This window comes from Saccopteryx bilineata, chromosome 1 (assembly GCF_036850765.1).
Source record: "Saccopteryx bilineata isolate mSacBil1 chromosome 1, mSacBil1_pri_phased_curated, whole genome shotgun sequence".
NCBI lineage: Eukaryota > Metazoa > Chordata > Mammalia > Chiroptera > Emballonuridae > Saccopteryx > Saccopteryx bilineata.
In genome coordinates this window covers 246,661,650-246,668,986 of record NC_089490.1, presented here as the reverse complement: position 1 = coordinate 246,668,986, position 7,337 = coordinate 246,661,650, and the positions used below count along the sequence as shown (strand labels likewise).

The following is a 7,337-nucleotide window of genomic DNA, read 5'->3' as shown; positions in this document are numbered from 1 at the left end:
GTCTCTATACAAATAAAAAACTTTTTTAACACCTTGACACTTATTGTCATTTTGTAAGTCTTTCTGTGATTTTTATCATGGTAATGAACTTTTTTTTCTTTTACAGAGACAGAGAGAGAGTCAGAGGGAGGGATAGACAGACAGGAACGGAGAGATGAGAAGCACCAATCATTAGTTTTTCGTTGCGCATTGTGATATCTTAGTTGTTCATTGATTGCTTTCTCACATGTGCCTTGACCGCAGGCCTTCAGCAGACTGAGTAACCCCTTGCTTGAGCCAATGACCTTGTGTCCAAGCTGGTGAGCTTTATGCTTAAACCAGATGAGCCCTTGCTCAAGCTGGCAACCTCGGGGTGTTGAACCTGTGTCCTTGGCATCCCAGTCCGACGCTCTATCCACTGTGTCACCGCCTGGTCAGGCTGAATTTCAATATCAAACTCTATTCATAAAGTATTTCTAAGTCAAACAAAAGAATAAAACTAGATAAATACTGAGAGTTTCTTCCATTTAAAACAAAACATATTTAAAAATTTTTTAAAGTGAAAAAATTGAATTCAACATTTATTGCATAACTACAATGTACCAGGCCTTGTACCAGTACTGGTAATACAGAAACAAGTAATATCAGTTTTTTGATACATTGACAAATTACTTTTTCAGCTGTTTGGTCTTCAACTTAGGTTATGATTGAGTTCACTGCTATTATGTGGTGTGATATGTAAGCTAGTAAACTAAAATTATAGGATACAATCAAATAGTTCTTCATCTGATAGGATCCAAGAAAGAAAGGGTGCTTGCTTTACTTGACAAAGAAATTTTTAAAATAATTTTAAGCAATAATAACCAATGGTAAGAGTTTGGAAAAACCTGGCTCTTCTTAAAATCAATATAAAAATATTTTTATAACATCTACTATTTAGATTCAATAATTTCATTTCTAAAGAACATAGCTTATAGCCTGACCAGGCGGTGGCACAGTGGATAGAGCATCGGACTGGGATACAGAAGGACCCAGGTTCGAGACCCCGAGGTCCCAGCTTGAGCGCAGGCTCATCTTGTTTGAGCAAAGCTCACCAGCTTGGACCCAAGGTCGCTGGCTTAAGCAAGGGGTTACTTGGTCTGCTGAAGGCCCGCGGTCAAGGCACATATGAGAAAGCAATCAATGAACAACTAAGGTGTTGCAACAAAAAACTGATGATTGATGCTTCTCATCTCTGTCTGTTCCTGTCTGTCTTTCCTTATCTATCCCTCTCTCTGACTCTCTCTCTGTCTCTGTAAAAAACAACAACAACAACAAAAAAAAACATAGCTTATAGAAACAATCATGACATACCTAAACCTATAACCAAAGAATGTTCAATTATGCCCTGGCCAGTTGGCTCAGTGGTAGAGCATTGGCCCAGTGTGTGGATGTCCCAGGTTTGATTCTCAGTCCAAGCACACAAGAGAAGCACTCATTTGCTTCTCCACCCCATCCCCTTCTCTTTTTCTCTCTCTCTCTTCACCTCCTGCAGCCATGGCTTGATTGGTTGGAGCAAAGTTGACATCAGGCACTGAGGATGGTTCCATGGCCTCTGCCTCAAGTGCTAAGAAATGGCTACATTCCTGAGCAATGGAGCAACAGCCCCAGATGGGCAGAGCATCACCCCCTGGTTGGCTTGCTGGGTGGATCCCGGTCAGGGTGCATTCAGGAGTCTATCTCTCTGCCTCCCCTCCTCTCATTAAAATGTGTGTGTGTGTGTGTGTGTGTGTGTGTGTGTGTGTGTGTGTGTGACAGACACAGAGAGGAACAGAAAGAGGAATGGACAGGAAAGGAGAGAGATGAGAAGCATCAATTCTTTGTTGTGGCAGCTTATATGTTCATTGATTGCTTTCTCATATGTGCCTTGACCAGGGGCTACAGCAGACTGAGTGACCCCTTGCTCAAACCAGGGGCCTTGGGTCCAAGCTGGTGAGCCTTGCTCAAACGAGTTGAGCCCACACTCAAACTTGGCAACCTCGGGTTTTGAACCTGGGCCCTCCGCATCCCAGTCAGATGCTCTATCCACTGCGCCACCACCTGGTCAGGCAAAAATATTTTTTAAAATTAATAAAAGAATGTTCAATTAAACATGATCTATAATCTATAATAACAAAATATAGAAAGAATCTAACAGAGCACAGAGGTAAATGGAGAAGACAGGTATAATACAATTGTATAAAGAAATATATCATATAAGCTTCATGGAGATGAGAAGTTTTGTCTATTTTGTTCACTGCTTTATCCTTATCACCTGACACACAGGATGTTCAATAAATATTTTTAATGAATTCATGAAGGAAGAAAGGTATTAACATGGCCATTAAAAAGAATATTATTAATGTCCCGAGTCCAGACATGAGGCAAGACTGGATGGACTCAAAATGAGGAACATGCCCTGGACAGTTGGCTCAGAGGTAGAGCATTGCCCAGGGAGTGGAAGTCCAGCTTCGATTCCCATCAGGAGAAGGAACTATCTGCTTCTTCATCCTTCCCCCTTTTCTTTCTCTTTCTCTTTCTCTCTTCCCCTACCACAGCCATGGTTCAAATGGTTTGAGAAAGCTGGCTCTGAACGCTGAGGATGGCTCCATGGCCTCACCTCAGGCACTGAAATAGCTCAGTTGTCAAGCTCAACAGAGCAGAGGCTCCAAATAGGCAGAGCATCACCCTGTAGGGGCTTGCCAGGTGAATCCCGGTCAGGGCACATGCAGGAGTCTGTCTCATTGCCTCCCTTGCTCTCCAACTCTCACTTAATAAAAAATTTTTTTTTAAAAAAAAGAGGAAGATGCTACAAAATGAAAAGTCTGTACCATCTGTCAAAGAGGAGAACTGTTCCAGATTAAAGGGGACTAAAGAGACACGACTATTACATGCAATACGTCAGCCTGGATTGGATCCTGGACCAGAAAGAGATGAGACACTGTTGGGACCATTGGCAAAATTTGTGTGGAGTCTTGATGACAGTGTTGTCATTGTTGATGTTCTGATTTAGATGATTATATTGTGGTTATATAGAAGAGCAGCCTATTTTGGGGGGGAGGGGACACAAACAAGAGTCTGAAGAGTGACAGAACATCATGTCTCCATCTTTTTTCTCAAATGGTTCAGTAAAAAGATTCATCATAATGTACGGAGAACAATGAGACAAATGTGGTAAAATGTCAAGAATCATGGCATCTTGGTGAGGAGGATATGGGAGTTCTTTTTTCCCCTCTTTATTGAATTTGTTGGGGTGACACTGATTTATAACTATGCAGGCTTCAGTTGCACAATTCCGCCACACATCAGCTCTACACTGTATTGTGTATTTACCACCCAAGTCAAGTTTCCACTCTACAAACCACTTATTTGATGAAGACTCTTCATGAGTCCTGGCCAATTAAAAACACATTTTAAAAAGAACAATCCCAAATACTTAAGTTCAATTATGACTGCCCTAATTAATCAGCCTGCCAATGTAATATATTTCTTCACAAAACTTTTTGATTGGCTATCTTACTAGTAAAAGAGTTTTCCCAGAGACCACAGCTGGCTCCAAACAGCCCACCAGCGCTTCCCTTTCACAGTAATAGAGCTGAGAAAAGTTGGCTTCCAGACCACAGGACTGAGAGACACCACTCTGCATCTTCTGTTCTCCTCAGGTGTTGTTTTTGACCATGCACAGTAAGGGTAAGAGACAGTCGGAGTTCATCAGGAGTCCTAGTAACACCACAGCAGAACCTTGACTTCAGCGCCTAAGTTCTCAGGCCCACTAAAAGTCTATAAGCCACCCACCATTACTCATGTTTCCCAAATAAACAAAGACTCCTTATACTTTTATTGCACAGGTATGGATTGGATTAACGGCAAATCTAATATTAGTTTAAATAAGTCAACTATGTGTACTATGTTCCAACAGCTGGGAAAAAAACTAAATAAAACAGTGTTTTTATTTATTATATAACAGGAAATAGAAAATGAAGGTATATGACAAGTTTTAAAAATTGACAAAATTTTGTGAAGAGACGGAGACTGAGTGGTTTTGCCCGTGTTGCTGACCTTGAGCAGCAGTCGGCATCTCCACTGGCAACCTGGGAATAGGAGATTCAGAATCAAATCTCTTTTCCCTTCTCCCTCCAGGATACAGATCACTTGAAACGTAAGTTAGTGGAACTTTGCTTGAGTGAGATTTTTTTTATCTTCAGCTACATTTCAGCTTTGTGACGAACCTTACCATTAAAGACAATGGCCAGCAATGTCACCAACAAGACAGATCCTTGCTCCATGAACTCCCGTGTATTCATTGGGAATCTCAATACTCTTGTGGTCAAGAAATCTGATGTGGAGGCTATCTTCTCAAAATATGGCAAAATTGTGGGTTGCTCTGTTCATAAGGACTTTGCCTTCATTCAATATGTTAATGAGAGAAATGCCCAGGCTGCAGTGGCAGGAGAGGATGGCAGAATGATTGCTGGCCAGGTTTTAGATATTAATCTGGCTGCAGAGCTAAAAGTGAACCGAGGAAAAGCTGGTGTGAAACAATCTGCAACAGAGATGTATGGCTCCTCTTTTGACTTGGACTATGGCTTTCAACAGGATTATTATGACAGGATATACAGTTACCCAGCCCGTGTTCCTCCTCTCCTCCTATTGCTCAGGCTGTAGTGCCCTCAAAACACCAGCGTGTATCAGGAAACACCTCACAAAGGAGCAAAAGTGGCTTCAATTCTAAGAGTGGGCAGCAAGGATCTTCTTCCAAGTCTGCAAAGTTGAAAGGAAATGACCTTCAGGCCATTAAGAAGGAATTGACCTAGATAAAACAAAAAGTGGATTCTCTACTGGAAAGCCTGGAAAAAACTGAAAAGGAACAGAGCAAACAAGTAGGAGTAGAGATGAAGAATGATAAGTCAGAAGAGCAGAGCAGCAGCTCCCCGAAGAAAGATGAGACTAATGTGAAGATGGGGTCTGAGAGGGGTGCAGATGACTCTGCTGAAGAGGAGGACCTACTGGATGATGATGATAATGAAGATTGGGGGGATGACCAGCTGGAGTTGATCAAGGATGATGAAAAAGAGGCTGAGGAAGGAGAGGATGACAGAGACAGCGCCATTGGCGAGGGTGACTCTTAAGCACATAGTGGGGTTTAGAAATCTTGTTCTATTATTTACTTACCTAGGCACTTGTCAAAGATCAACATTTCCACCAGATCCTCTGCCCTAGTACCTTCAGCACATGCTCACTGTTCTCCCCATCCTTGCCCCTCTCATGTTCATTAATTCATATTGCCCTGCACCTAGTCCCATCTTCACTTCCTTTGATGCTCCTAGTAGTTATGTTAAGTCTTACCCTGTAATTTTTGCTTTTAATTTTGATACCTCTTTATGACTTAACAATAAAAAGGATGTATGGTTTTTAAAAAAATGATGAAGATCAAACAATGTATGTTCTTAAATACTCTCTGAATTAGGAGATAAAGTCACCCACTGAGAGGGAGAGGGCAGGGCTGAAGCTGAGATTAAGGATTCCAGGAGAAAGCAAAAAGGCTTAGAATAACTGGGAATATGCAAGAGTCCAAAGGGAATGAATATAAGAATTGTCAACTAGCAATAAAGACCCATTTGAGTTTGAATAGCAGGAATCTGAAGAGACCAATCGGCATGGTGTAGTACTTTCTCAACCAATGTTCAGGAGCCCAGAAGGGCAAGCAAATAATATATTTCCAATAAGTTCATCAGGCCTAAGCTTTTGCAAGGAGAGTCCAGAAGACTGTCCAGCAGGGAAAGACTAGGAAGTTCTGGTGGAGGACAGGGTATCATCAATCTAATCCTAGGCTGGGAGTAGATTCAAGCTTTAAAAGGAGGTCAGGTAATTAGGAGAACCTAAAGGGATAGTAACTAAATGGCCACTTCTGTAGGAGTAAGAGAGTTGAGGTGATGAACAGTAAGCAGGTTGTGGTCAGAGTTACAAAGTTTATAATTTAAGATATTGGAGAACAGTTTTAGTGATGATGCTAAGTTCCAGGGTGTCCTCTTGGGAGGCTTATGTGAAGCTGAAGAAGGTCAGCAGTCTAGTGGGGACTGAGAACAGTAAGGGTAAGATATCAAAAGGGACATTACATGAATGTTGACTCACCCAGGATAGTGATAAGGCACAGAGTACGTGCTCAGCAACCAATTTTATTCATCTAGACTTTGGTTTTTCCACTGGAGGTGTGGTAGGATACAGTCCATGATGAAGAAGATGAGATAAGGCAATATAAATGGAAACTTCAACAGGGAAAGCTATTCAGTGGAGACAGATAATATGTGTTCCGTGGCAGTGAGCAGCAAGGGCATGCTGAACCCTACTCCTCCCATAGAACATTAAAGACACTGCCTGGCCTCATACCAAAATCAATCAGTCCAAAAGTCAAGAAAATGAAGAGTAGCCATCACCCATTTCCTTATTTTCTCCCTCTACTTCTCTTTCCATGGTCCAATAAAAAAAATATTTAAATGATGTTACTTCTCAACTTATAATAATCATAAAACAGAGAACACTGTCTACAATGCCTGTTCAAAATAATGATCACTAAAATTGCAATCATTAATTTCAAGGAATTGGTTTTCCTAGAGAATTAGTAAAATATAGAGGGAGTTCCCTGGTTAGCTTCTACTCTTCAGCTCTCAGCCCAAACATCATTTCCTCAGAGAAGCCTTTTCTGAACTTTCCAACAACAGGATGTGCTCATAGGCATCATCATCGTTGTTCTTTCACATTTATTTGAACTTTGGTGACTATCCCGCACACTATACTGTAAGCTCCATAAAGCAGGAATTTTGAATTCTTTATTTTATGTATTTCCAATGTCTGTCAGATCACCCACTACACTGAAATATTTTTTGAGTGCATTAATGATTGGCATGTGCCTAGATTCCCTTAGGACTGTAAAACAGCCACTACAATTTCCGAGTTTTCACATTCAGATTTGGACATACAGAGTCTGAAAAATCATAGAAGGCATGAAATCACAGGAGCTGGAAAGATCAAAGGAGGACCACTGAAATTAGTCACTAACTGTATAGTATTTAAAACTATTTAGTCACATCATAAAATTATAAAGGCATTTTTTTAAGATGATGGCATATTGCACCAAGTAAAGGAAGGAATCAAGATACTAACCCAGATCTAAATCCTGCATTAGACATAATTACTAGAGACTACTGGTCTACCTGGCATCAGCATGTACCCACCAGGCAGACACACTCTGTACCTGCCATATTTCCCCCAGCCCTGGTCTTGGAGAAATTGATGCTACAGCCTAAAATGCCAGGACCAAGAAGTCACATAGCTAATACACA

The 7,337-nt window shown here is 41.1% G+C and overlaps 1 pseudogene; it reads left to right on the top strand.

Annotated features, from left to right (window-relative positions):
- The first annotated feature begins 4,029 nt into the window (after positions 1 to 4,029).
- On the top strand, positions 4,030 to 5,412 carry LOC136320353 (heterogeneous nuclear ribonucleoprotein C pseudogene; annotated as a pseudogene).
- Positions 5,413 to 7,337: the final 1,925 nt, after the last annotated feature.